The sequence below is a fragment of the Peromyscus californicus genome, unplaced genomic scaffold (genome assembly GCF_007827085.1).
Source record: "Peromyscus californicus insignis strain IS unplaced genomic scaffold, ASM782708v3 Scaffold_10__1_contigs__length_136768540, whole genome shotgun sequence".
Lineage (NCBI taxonomy): Eukaryota > Metazoa > Chordata > Mammalia > Rodentia > Cricetidae > Peromyscus > Peromyscus californicus.
The window spans coordinates 116,616,404-116,630,496 of record NW_026294391.1 but is presented as its reverse complement, the minus strand read 5'-3'; positions in this window follow the sequence as shown (position 1 = coordinate 116,630,496).

Below are 14,093 nucleotides of genomic sequence, written 5' to 3'. Positions count from 1 at the left end.
AAAAAATAAAGAAGTCCAGGTCTGGTGGCACATGCCATTAATTCCAGCACTTGGGAGGCAGAAGCAGGCAAATATCTGAGTTCAAAGCCATCCTAGTCTACAGAGTGAGTTCCAGGACAGCTACGGCTACACAGAGAAACCCTGTCTTTGAAAAAAAAGCTACATAAAGAAACCCAGTCTCAAAAACATAAAGTAAATCAACACGGTGATGTCTAATATACCAATGGCATCCCTGAGTTAACTAACTTCTCAGCTGACTGCTGGTGTTTTTCTGTGGGCCTGTACAGGCTTGACCTTGCATGAATGCCATGTTACTTTCACTCACTAGGTGGCAGCAGCGCTCAGCTTTCCCGAGAGAGCAGCGCCAGCATTTTCAGTTGCCATTTCTAGGATGACCTCTACTACACACCTTCATATTTTAATTCTCTATTTTTATTTACTAAACAACTAAACGTGTTTAATTCCAATGAAAAGTGGTCACAAATAAGTGTACAGATTTCAGAAAGGGGCATCAATATAAGGCTGGGAAATAAAGCCAGTAATTGTTGGGCGCAATCCTTTCGTGAATTTCCACAGGAGGAAGAGAGATGGAATGATTCGCCTGACATTGTCCAGGTTAATGGCTCAAGTCTCTTTATTCTCAATACCAATCTCTTACCCTTTTCTTCTTTGGAAGGTGAAAGCACCCAAAAGTTTTGTTTGGTAGCTACATCCTGGTACAAGGTAGTTAATCCCTCTGAGCCTTCAATTCCTCATCGGTAATATAAGGATAATAGTATCTGTGTTGGAGGGTCCCATCAGAATTAAGTGAAATAGTGAGGCACATCATACTCAGGAAGGAGTTACACACAGCAGGCATTTCACAGAAACGGAGGGACAACAGTACACACAGGTAACATGCCAGGATGCTTGGTAACATTTTATACTTGGATTTCCTGTGATAAAGCCTGATACAACATATGTCTCTCGCCCCGATATTGGACATAGTATGCATTTTCAACAAAAACAGAGATTTAAGGAATAAGAAATGGAGCTGGGCAGTGGTGGCGCATACCTTTAATCCCAGCACTCTAGAGGCAGAGGCAGAGGCGGATCTCTGTGAGTTCGAGGCCACCCTGGTCTACAGAGTGGGTTCCAGGACAGCCAGGACTGTTACACAGAAAAACCCTGTCTCAAAAAAGAAGAAGGAGGAGGAGGAGGAGGAGGAGGAGGAGGAGGAGGAGGAGAAGATGAAGAAGAAGAAGAAGAAGAAGAAGAAGAAGAAGAAGAAGAAGAAGAAGAAGAAGAAAGAAAGAAAGAAAGAAAGAAAGAAAGAAAGAAAGAAAGAAAGAAAGAAAGAAAGAAAGAAAGAAAGAAAGAAAGAAAGAAAGAGAAAGGAAGGAAGGAAGGAAGAAAGAAAGAAAGAGAGAAAGAAAGAAAGAAAAAGAAATAAGAAATGGAGGAGGGTATCCAAAGAACGGTTATCTCAGGCCTCTCCCAGTGTGAACGGTATCTGATTGAGTATGAAGATCCCATGTGTCTAATTCTGGCTCTCTCCCTTAGGAGGGGAAGTAACAACGAAGGATAGCAAGTCCCTCAAGTGCTATCCCATTTCATCAATCACCCACAAGATCTGAGGTAGAAGAGACTTCCCCTTACAGTCTCTGGGAGCAACATCTGCAACATCTAATCCCTTTGAAAATATGAATAAGACTCCCATATGTCAAAAGAACATCAATACTGGTAAACTCCATACTGGTGAGTATCTCAATGCAAATTAACACCCTCTAGCAATCACCAGGGGCACACTCCCCAAAACACATATTTTAGTACAAAAACTACCAAGCCCCTTCAGTCACATGACTATTAGACCAGGTTATGTGGCTGATAGCAGCCTATAAAATCAGTGTAGGTAAATTAAGGGCTGGAGAGAGGGCTCAGCAGCTAAGAACACTGGCTTCTCTTTGAAAAGGACAAGGGAGCTGGGTGGTGGCACACACCTTTGATCCCAGCACGGGGGAAGCAAAGGCAGATGGATCTCTGTGAGTTCGAGGCCAGCCTGGCATACAGAGCAAGTTCTAGGACAGCCAGAGCTACACAGAGAAACCCTGTCTTGAAAAAAAAAAGAAAGAAAGAAAAGAAAAGGACAGGGGTTTGGTTTCCAGCACCCACATCCGGTGGCTTACAACTGCCTAAGACTCCAGGTCTAGGGGATTCAACTCGCTCTTCTGGCCTCCACAGGCACTGGGTATGCACATGATATGTGTGTGTGTGTGTGTGTGTGTGTGTGTGTGTGTGTGTGTGTGTGTGTGTGTTCACACAAAATAAATGCTTTTTAAAAGTTTGGGCCAGGCATCATGGCACAAGCCTTTAATCCCAGAAGTTGGGAGGCAGACACAGGTAGATCTCTGTAAGTTTGAAGCTAGCACGGCCCTCTAAGACTTCCAGGCCAGCCAAGGTGACACAGTAAGACCCATTCTGAAAAAGAAAACCTAATCACTGTAGCTAAATAAAAACCGGGTGATAGTAGCACCTTACCTTTACAAAATGCTTACACATTTTTATGCCAGGTTTTGTTATACTTTACAAGGCACTTTGGTAGTTTGTATCTCATTTGATAGTTAACACTATGTAGTCATTATGATGAGTGTTAGTCATCATAAGTGAGTATAGTATATGGGGCAGAACAAGGTCAAGAACAAGATGGGGGTATGATGGCAACATGTCTGTAATCCCATCTCTGAGGAGACTGAGACAGGACAATTGGGACAGCCCAAGAGTTTGGAGCCAAACTGAGCAACCCAGGGGTACTGTGTCTCAAAAAAAAAAAAGATCATAAAGGGTGGGGGACAAAGGATCTAGAATCAGACAAATTTGATTTTTATCATAGATCTGGCACATCCGAGCTATGTGACTCTGGGCAAATTAGTTTCCTCCCTTCTTTCCTCTCTCTCTTTTAATTTTTATTTTTTTATTTTTATTTTTTTATAATTTTTTATTGATTCTTTGAGGATTTCTTTTTTTCTTTTTTTTCTTTTATAATTTGATTTAATTTTACATATCAGCCATGGATTCCCTTGTCCTCCCCCCCCCCCCGCATTCCCCCGCACCCCCCCCGCACCCCCAGGCCCCCCCATTCCCATCTCCTCCAGGGCAAAGACTCCCCTGGGCATTGAGTAGTATCGTGTGTGTGTGTGTGTGTGTGTGTGTGTGTGTGTGTGTGTGTGTGTGTGTCCCCGAATGCGCATGCTTGCACTCTGGTGGGTGAATGTCATGGCTTCAGCATGGAGGTCAGAGGACAACTTTCAGGAGTCTATTCTCTCCTTTTACTGTGGATTCTAGAGACTCTACTCATTGTCAGGCAGCGTGCACTTTTACCAATTAAGCTGGTCCAAGTTAAATATCTTTCTAAACCTCAGTTTCTTCCTCCATAAAAATGGAACAAAAACATTCATCCCAAAAATTGTAATGAGGACCAAGAAGTCATGGACTGGACACTCAAACATACTACTTATTACTAAAAGAATAATTTGTAAGTGATCAAAAGCATACCCAAGTCCAAGTGTACATAGATCCAGTCAATGTTTTTTAAAAGGGGAGAGGGGAACGTGCAGTGTTTGGGAATGAGAACATATCTGTAATCCCAGCACTGAGGCAGCTGAGGCAGGAGGATTGACATGAGTTTGAGCAAGTGTGGACTACACACTGAGTACCAAGCTAGACAGGGTTACCTGATAAGACTCTTTCTCAAAAGAACCAAACCAAAAAGGCTACTGGAGGGTGAGGGTAAGTTTAATTATGGGCTGATATTTGGAATGCAAATGCAAAATGGAATCCTCAGTTTATAAACATGAGTATATAACTGAGTGTCAAGCATTTGATTCGTCAAAGCACAGTAGATGGTCACACTCCTCCATGTGTGGCTTTGCCTAGTCCTGGTGCACAAACCATCCATCCTACTGTGCAGCAGCAAGGCTGTTTCTGTGCCACGATTCTGCACAGCAAAGAGGAAGTCCCAGAAGGGCCAAGCAAAGGCTCACAGTGTGGGAGGGGAAGGGACTGAGGAGAAGCAAGTGTCCAGCCAAGAAGCCTCAGCTTCCTTTCTCTTCTCTGCCTAAAGATCACATGTACCCCGTCTCCCCAATGATCTAATCTCCTCATCCCTGTTGATACACAGAGACAACAAACTGGTGGAGGCAGTTTGGTTTGAAAGCTCTTTACACACATCCTCCACCTACCTGCCCTCCTGTTCCCAAGAGCACATTTCCAAGAACTGATCTCAAATAAAACCGAGGGTAGGGGGTGGAAAATTACCAGGCCAATCCAAGGCCCACTGTTTTTAATGATGGCAAAACTAGAAGAGAAAACAATCCTGAAGTTCCTCAACAGTGTCTAAAAACGGGTAACCTATTTGACTACATAAAATGCTATTTAGGAACCAAAGTGGTAAGTATGTGGACTGTATTAAGTGAAAAATGTAGACTGCAACATAATGTAGATTCAAACATTACAGCTATATACAGCTAAAATATATGGACATTAATACAAATAGAAAACTGTGCAGTACCTACAACATTTTCACACTGATTTGGGTTTAGCTACTGTGCATGCCTCAGGACAGCACACCTTTTTGATAATTTCTTCACCCCCAAATACTGCTTAAACTATAATTCATATTGCATATTGTAACTGCAGCATTTTGAAAATGCAAATTTCAAATGAATGACTCTGTCATTTACTAGCTGTTAGATCTTGGACAAATCACTACATCTCAATTGCCTCTTTTGTAAAATGAGGGAGAAATTGGTTGGATGTTAAATCTTAGTGTCTCTGCATTATCAGGCAAATTATACTTAATTTTCCTGTCTTTGGTGCTCCCGGGAATTCGGCTCAGTCTACTGACCACTGATGTCCACTAATGACCACTAGTGCCCACTGGTGGACTTAGAAGAGTACAGTGAAGCCACTCTTGGTGGGGCACACCTTTAATCCCGGCACTTAGGAAGCTGAGGCAGGTGGATCTCTGTGAGTTCAAGGCCAGCCCGGCCTAGAGAGTGAATCCTAGGACAGCCAGTGCTATGTAGAGAGACCCTGTCTCAAAAAAAGGAAAGGAAAGAACATTGCAAAACACCACTGGAGAACAGTGTAACTGACCTTCCTACTATGAAGCAACACACAACATGAAATCTATGACAACTATTCCTATTTCCATGGATTTTGGAGACCATACCCATAGGGCTCCCTTTCTACCACATCCACAGAACTGGCAGTGACTGGGGTGGAGGGTGAGGAATGTAAACTGAAAGAATTTGGGTCTAGAAAGCTGAAGTGAGCTGTTGACACTCTATAATGTATCGCCAAGACCAAAGGAAAACTTGAGCCCACATTGCTTTCAGTCAGCATTCAAGTAACTTAGCCTTCTAGGGGCCACAAACAAGCTATCCTGAGGGGGCTAGAGGAGTGTGTTCGGTTGCCTGATTGGCCCTAACCCCTGTCTCAGAGATCTGACCTTCAGCCAAGCCTGTATGCCTCTCTCTCTGCCAGAAACTGCCAAGGCTCTGGACCTCTGGCTCACATTCCGAACTCCACACTCTCTTGAGAGAGAGTCTTTTCTCCTCTTCCTGTAAGATCTAGTTTCCAGAAAGGCCGCCTCAGTGTGGAAGGCCGCCTCAGTGTGGACGAAGTAAGGGGAAGGTTCAAATGCCTTGGTGGCAGCGGTGGTGCAGGCGGGGATCCATCTGTTTGCTCTGCCTTCTGGCTTCTGCACAAGCAGACAAGCCCGGGGCAGGGGCCGGCTGGGAGAAGGCCCACAGTGCTTTGCCGCCGCCCCTTGTGAACAGACTCTACCTTGTCCTGTTTCTGAAGGAGGCTTTCTCTTCCCTAGTAGCTGAGGGAAGTGCTGGCTCTCTGGGAAGTTCCAGCATTTTTTTCTTTAAGAAAGATTCCAGCATGTGAATGACTCTTATTTGCAATCTCCTCCCAAAACAAGCTTGTTTGTTAGAGAATTACCCACAATTATTATTCTTTGCCTGAAAAACTTGACCTCCTGTCTCTGACTGCAAAAGCTCTCAGCCACTATTTGCATTATAAATACTTGCTCTCTAGGCCTTCTGTCTTTCCTAGCAAATCACCAGGTGGAGCTTCCCCAGCACTCAAGCCCCACAGGAAGATTTTTAAGGCACTGGGGGTGAGGGAGCCACAGGAGAGGTTTTCTAGAAACTCCTATCAGGGTAGGGTTAGGAGGTAGAATTATTTATTTCAATCTGAGCTGTGTGGTATATTAACATTAATAATAATAGTTGTTTTGGGGGGCTAGAGAAATGGCTCAATGGTTAAGAGCACTGACTGTTCTTCCAGAGGACCAGGGTTCAATTCCCAGCACCCACATGGCAGCTCACGGCTGTCTGTAATTCTAGTTCCAAGGCAACTGGCACCCTCACACAGACACACATTCAGGCAAAACACCAATGCACATAAAATAAAAGTAAACTTAAAAATCTTAAAATAAGCCGGGCGGTGGTGGCGCACGCCTTTAATCCCAGCACTCGGGAGGCAGAGCCAGGCGGATCTCTGTGAGTTCGAGGCCAGCCTGGGCTACCAAGTGAGTTCCAGGAAAGGCGCAAAGCTACACAGAGAAACCCTGTCTCGAAAAACCAAAAAAAAAAAAATCTTAAAATAAAAAAAAAATAGTTGTTTTGGGCATGGTGTCCCATGCCTCTGTGAGTTCAAGACCAACCTGGTCTGCATAGAGAATTCCAGGCTAGTCAGGGAGACATAATGAGACCTTGACTCAAATAATAAGAGGGATATGGGCTGTTTCTACTGACTTCATACGACTACTGTCAAGAACAAGCGAAGCTCTGTAACTGGAGTGTGTAATTCGGTGCCTTCCACACACTGCCTTCTAATATCTACCGTTCTAATCACTACTAGCCACTTTACATGGATCCTGATCTTTTACATCAACTGAGCAGAGTTCCAGTGAAACAGTTATAAGCAACTGTCGTTACTCTCGCTCACAGTACAGAGGAAGAAACCGAGACTGAGGGCCACATTGCCCTTGGGTGGCTCAACTGGACCCAGGACTGTTAGGCTCGAAAGCCTCCACTCTTCATCCCCCTGCAATGGATAAAAGACACATTTGGGACCTTTCCAAGTCAGCCAAGGTTACTCCCCTTGCTAGTCTGTTACTAAAACTTGAATGCTTACATAATGACAGCATTTCTCCCTGAACCAATTTCCTCCAAATGTCATTTCCTCCTTCTATAAACAGAACACATCCCTGACTCACATTTGAACAAAGCCATTTCACATTTCGCATTTTCTTTCCCCTGTAGTCAGTCCTATGGCAGTTCCACAGGGCCAGGGCCAAATTCCAGCTCACAGTGGAGGATGTGTGTGAGTACTGTAGGCTAACAAATAGCATGAGAGCAACTGAGAGGTCCCCCAAGTACTTCCTTACCCAACTATTTCCCAGAAGGCCATGGATTAAGACATAAATGAAACACGGAGATGGGGAAAAAGCATATGTCAGGCATGCTGGGGCCAATGTTCCTATTAAACATACAGGCTGGGTCCTTTTAAATCATGAAAACACCACAAAGCAAGCTATCCAAAGGTGTCTACAGACCCAAGGTTGAAGTCGGTGTTTTGTTTCTCGCACCTTTCTTCCTGAAGGGAACCCCATCTACAGGATGCTAGCACACATTTATCCAGAAGAAATCAAAACTGGCTCTGCCCATCCCCACCCCCATACCAGACAAAGAAAAGAGAAATAACTGGTAGCTCCCGAAGACTGAATGGTTTCCATTGACTTAATTATAATAGCAAATTTCATCATCATCCACAAAACGTTGCTGAACAGAAACCACACAGAGAGCACTGTACTGGCCACTAAGGAAAACTCATACAAGAACTTTCCCTCCAGGTCTGTAAAACTCAATCAGAAGCGCTCTTTCTTTCATGAAGTCTCTCAGGTACACTGGTGTTTGGCCATCTCTCCCTTCCCACCACGGATTTACAGATTCAGTGTTCATTTGGCCTTTTCTTTAGGCTACTGGGCACTGTTTTTAATGCCGCTCTTCCTCTGGTTCCTCAATCTGCTGGAAAAATTCCGAGTTTAGGAGTCAAATGAGCCTGATTTTGAATGCTGACTGAGAGGTGGGGGAAGGGAAAGGATCAAGATGCAAAAGCTTTCAGGCCAAGGTGAATGCCTGGGAGGAAGCTGTGAGAAACGACTCTAGAATAGCAAGTAAGGGCCCAGCCCTAGGAACCTTTACAGAAAGGCTTGACGGACAGCCAGAAGTAGGTCTTTGACAACTTTGTTGCATCTCCTTGCATTTCCCTCTTAACATTATTTTCTTCAGTTTCATCAGGTGAGTATTAGTCAGATTCCAGCTGGGTTGTCTCATTGTTCCTTGCCAGTATTGGAGCAAGGGGTAATGCTCATTTTACATTTCTTTCAGAAGGTTCTTTCCACAGCCCTTCACATATGAATAGAAGAGAGCATTAGAAAGGGTGTCCGAGAGCTGGCTTTCAACAATAGGAACTTGAGTTAAGGCCTGTCCCTGAGCCTCAAATGAAAATGTGAGGACTTAACTGGTAGCGCTGACACGCCTTCCTAGCTGTGACATTCATTCTGCGATCAGTCTACCAGTAACAGTAGCAGCAATGCCTTTCTGGAGAGCAGAGACACAGGCTTAGTTTACCCACTAACTCAAAGATAACCTTCGCCTTTCTTTTTTTCCTTCCTCCTCTGCCCTGGGTCTTCTACAAACTCTTCTTGAAGCCTTGGAAGGGGTGGGTGGCTCTGGGGCCAACTTGAGCCTTAGAAGTATTGCTCCATTTGTTATTGAGCCCTTTATCCCAGCAGCACACAGAGGTCAAGGGAACCTATCGCTGAAACATGCTTCTGGTCTTAGCTGCTCCCGTGTGCATGGCCAACAGACCCCCAAGCCCCGGGGAGGGAGGACACAGTGGGGTTCTAGTCCTCAGCCTGTTTGCCTCCCCCAATTACACGTTCTCAAAATAGATCCTCCAAGTGACCCTGTAAAAAGCCACTCGTTTTCCAGGGAAGCCTTTCAGCTGCAGAACTGTATCAGACTTTTGGCAATTCAGTTTTGCAAATGGAAACGATCAAAAGCTAGATTGGTAACACTGAAACCAGTTTCGGCTTGAGTCTCAAAGTTTCTTAATGATGACTTTTTAGAACAATAGGACTTCAGGGGTCATGAAGTAAAACATATAAATATGGATGGGATACCTTTCATCCACATAGCTTCTAAACATCCATAGCAACGCTTAAAGTAATAAGCCACTCCCTTTGCTGTGAAGGCATCAGGCATCTTTGGAGGAGACATCTTTGGAGCAAGGAGTGGCAATAAAGGGAGCTGAGTTCTGTGGGTGATAAGGTGTAATCTACTTTCAACTTGACCCAAGGCTTCCCTGGGAAACCTTCCCCTGGAATCACAGGAGGGAGTTTTTCTCCTTTTTAACTTCGTAGATACGATGTGAATATTTTGCCTTTCCTGTTGTTCATTTAGATATCTCACTTGAAAATGTAGATAGCATGGGATAGCACATGTGATGGGCAAAAATAAGGAAGACTGCGTGTTGGTGTGAGTTGTATCAGACTCTTCCACAGTGGTCCTGGGGCCCAAGATGTCATCCCAGGCATTTCGGATGTGATGCACCTCTTATCTGCCTACTTTGTACGGTGCTTCTTTGCTTTATGATGCTCATGGTAGTGATGCCAGGGTGATACCTTGGATTTGGATGCACCCCAGGGTGAAGCTTCTGCCAGCTATCAGGAAAAAACAAATTAAATATTCAGGACATATAAAGCATTGGATATATATTCACCTCACATTTTTAGTATTTCTCCATGCCAAAGTTTACTGGTATCAAGTACTATGATGTAACTGACATAACACTAAACATTATTCAGTACCTTTCTTTAAGAATATATGTTATATAAATAATAACATTTATAACATCAGCAACTATGAGCATGGAGCCCAGCAATGTGTATCTTAACAAAGCATCCTGATTCTTCATTTTCTTCCATCTGTATTTTACCAAATTTTAACTCTATTAAAAATTCCAACATGCCTCTAAAGGGCATTCCTTACTATTTTATGCTTCTTGGCATCCTATGAACCTTCCTTTATATTTCAGGACTGCTTTTAGAATAACGGTGTTTATTCTACTTTATTTCAAGTCAAAGGAAAAAATGGGGAAAAAGGACCATCTTCTTGCCCCTTAATAATTTTAAGTCTAGACCTTTTCAACACCCGAAGAGGCCATCACAAATATTTTCGTTTCTTCCACTTTGGTATCCAAGGAGGTTTTGAGTACTTTCTTTCATTTATTCAGCAAATATTCCTTGAAGGATAAACAGTGTGATAAATGTGCTAATTTTCCTTCATGCACATATTTTGAAATGAGGCCCAATATTAGAGCTAAGCCTTTCTAGAAGGAAGCTCCTTAAGAAGAGTCTAATCCATCTCCATTGCCAGATATATGCTAAACTCCCGGATTTAATAATTTCTTATTCAGCAGCTTGAGTTAACTCTACTATAGGCTTATGAGACAGCTATGCTGATAACCTGTGTTTGCAGAGATAGTTGTAATAAGATCTCCCCAATTAGAAATGGCAACTTTGAATGAGCTCAGGACCCAGTATTAGGACTGGATCAAGACAAAACTGGAAGGCATTGTTTAGGAAGCAAGTGTGCCCTAGGACTTGACTTGGAAATCAGGAGGCTTGGTAAAAGGAACACCAGCCCTAGAGAAATAAATAGATCTGAATCTTGACCCTGCCACGTCAGTGCTAATTTGGGCAAATTAGTTATTCTTCTGGGCCTGCTAGGGATGATGATGGAAGCTAGCTCCTAAAGTAGTTGTACGAATTATGAGAAATAATCCCTATCAGACCTGTACTCCACAAATGGTGGCATTTGCTATCTCCTAGTAAGTATGCAAGACTTATGTACAGCTCCAGCAGCTCGCTCGCGGCCACACCCATCCTTTCTGAGTTTTTAATTTCCATTTGTCCTTGATGGTACTGATGACCACTTCTTCCCCTTCTCCTAACTCCTTTTTCCCACCCTGATGAGCTCAGGTGATGAAAATCAGCCCCTCATTTCAAGAAAGATCAGGCACCTTTCTAAAATTCAGTGGTACATACAGGAGGAGAGTTAGCTGAACCGGGAAAGCAATTACCCCCTCCCAACCCCCACCCCAGTAATCCATGTAAAGAGGACAGGGATCTGAAGGGTCAGTTGGAGATAGGGGTTACAATTACTGTTGCAATTCTGGAGCCAATAAGACTTCCATCAACCAAGTGGAAAATCTCCACGTCCAGAAGTATGTAACATGCAGGAAGGTAGTATAGATTTGGGCAAAGGCAAGAGCCTGGGGGCAGGTGGAACAAGAGATGAGGCCAGAACGAAGTATTTCCTATACATCTGGTTCAGGACAAGAGGCAGAGATGAAAGAGGAAAGAATGCAAAAAGCAGAGCTTGGTCCCAACTCCAGATGTGATAGATGAAGCTGACAGGAAGTTAGGATGGCTAGAAAGTGCCACCATGTCTCTGGTAAAGCTTACCAGTCACGGGACAGGGCAGAGCTTGTGGCAGCTGAAATGCAAATGTGTCAGAGCCAGTAAGTTCTTCTGGATGTTTCTTTAATAGGAAGTCAATTTTTAAAAACTTCACCTTTAATTGGGGAAAAAACATAACAATTCTTAGGCATATCATGGCTGTGGTTTTCTGAATGTATTTCCTGCTAATGCAAGATTAGAGGGAAAGAAATAGCCAAGTAAGAGACAAAAAATTAGCAGGATTCCAGTTCTCTTCTTCTCACAAGGGAATATACACTTTCCAAATTCAGGGAAGAAAGGCGAAGCCCTGCCAGGGTTCTTTGCCAGTTCTGAGTCTCTTTTGGCTCCCAAATAAACTTAGCTCTCCTTAAGCTGGCAGCCTTCAGTTCCAATCTTTTTCTGAGAAATGTACAGCATACTTGGGGCTCCTTTGGGAACTGTTCTAGCCCAAGAAATGAATCATTAACTAGAGTCAGTTTGAGACTTGTAGACCCTGGAGGGAAGGGCTTCCTTCCTTGCTTCTAGATCTCCTTTATAGGCAGAGTAGGTGGTCAATAAAAGTACAATTGAATGACTTACCTCATGCATGAAAGTTTAATTTCACAGCAGTCTATCAAAGATGTTAGAGCCAAAGGTTACCTGTAGATTAAAAGATGCTTAAAAGGCATATCAATGCTGTGCATGCTGGCACACAGCTATGATCCTAGTACTGAAGAGGCAGAAGCAGGAGATCATGAGTTTAAGGCCAGCCTAGGCTGCAAAGTGAGATCCTGTGTCAAGAAGTAAAAAAAGGGAGGGGCATATCAATTAAGAAAACATAAAGACCTCATTTGGATTTCTAGTCAAACATTGAATGATGAGATAATTGGAAATTCTTTTTTTTTTTTTTTTTTTTTGGTTTTTCGAGACAGGGTTTCTCTGTGTAGCTTTGCGCCTCTCCTGGAACTCACTTGGTAGCCCAGGCTGTCCTCAAACTCACAGAGATCTGCCTGGCTCTGCCTCCCGAGTGCTGGGATTAAAGGCGTGCGCCACCACCGCCCGGCAATAATTGGAAATTCTAAACACCAGTTACAACATTAGAACCATAACTTTATGTACCCTGTAATGTTTTGAAAAACTGTAAATGTCATCATTTTAAAATAAGAGATTTGGGGCCTGGAGAGCACTGTCTGCTTTTCCAGAGAACCCAAGTTCAGTTCCCAGCACTGACATGGGAACTCACCAAGTGTCTGTAACTCTAGTCCCAAGGACCCAATATCTTCTTTCTGTCTTTTGCAAGCACTACATACATGGTACACAGACATACATGCAGGTAAAACCCTCATACACAGAAAAATAAACGTATACTTAAAAATAAATAAGATTTTTTTTAACATTAAAAATCAAGATTCCCGGCAGGGCAATGGTGGCAGACGCCTTTAATCCCAGCACTTGGGAGGCAGAGGTAGGTAGATCTCTGTGAGTTCCAGGCACAGCCAGGACTGTTACACAGAGAAACCCTGTCTCAAAAGAACAACAACAAAAAAAAACAGATTCTCTAGATTAGTTTGAAAATAGGGGAGATTAAGCCACAGCCACAGATAAACCCATCTCTCAGTCAGCCCTCATGGGCTTCAATAAAGGCATGATTACCCTCCATCTCAACCTCAGGACCAAAGTGCCAATTTTTTCCTAAAGCCTTCTTTGCTCACCCCAAACTCTGCTGATGTCTCATCCTTGAGGCCTCTTAGAATACATTTTAATTATCCAACTAGCTCTTCACACATTGTCTGCTTTGAGTTCTTTGCAAATGTCTTTCCTCCTGCTCCAGCATCCTTGAGAGGCTATAAACACTATAAGATGATGGGTTATGCTGCCTTACATGTAATTCCCAAATTCAAAGTTGTGATATGGAAAAATAAGCTAAGGACAATCTCTAGATTAAAAAAAAAAAAAAGTAAACCTGGGCTGGAGAGATGACTCAGCAGTTAAAAGCATGTGTTGCTCTTGCAAAGGACCTGGGTTCAATTCTCAGCACCTACATGGTGACTGACTCATAGTCATCTGTAACTCCAGTGACTTCTTTTGACCTCTGTGGGCACCAGGCATACATGTGTTGCACATGTATACATGCAGGCAAAACACCTAAGCACATAAAATAATAAAATAAGAAAATCTAAAAAAATTTTAAAAGAAGCAAACAAGAAAGAAAAGGAAAAAGAATAACTCCCTAATTTTGCAGTCTTTCATTATATTGGCTTTTTTTTTTTTTTTTTTGAGACAGGGTTTCTCTGTGTAGTTTTGGTGCCTGTCCTGGATCTTGCTCTGTAGCCCAGGCTGACCTCGAACTCATAGAGATCCGCCTGGCTCTGCCTCCTGAGTACTGGGATTAAAAGCGGATGCCACCACTGCCTGGCTTATATTGGCATTTTATGCCAGCCTATATTTGTATGAACATTCCTTCATTGCTAGATTTGGGTTTAACCATTTAAAAATAAGAAATGACAAGGATGCTTTCCTGTTTTGCCAGATT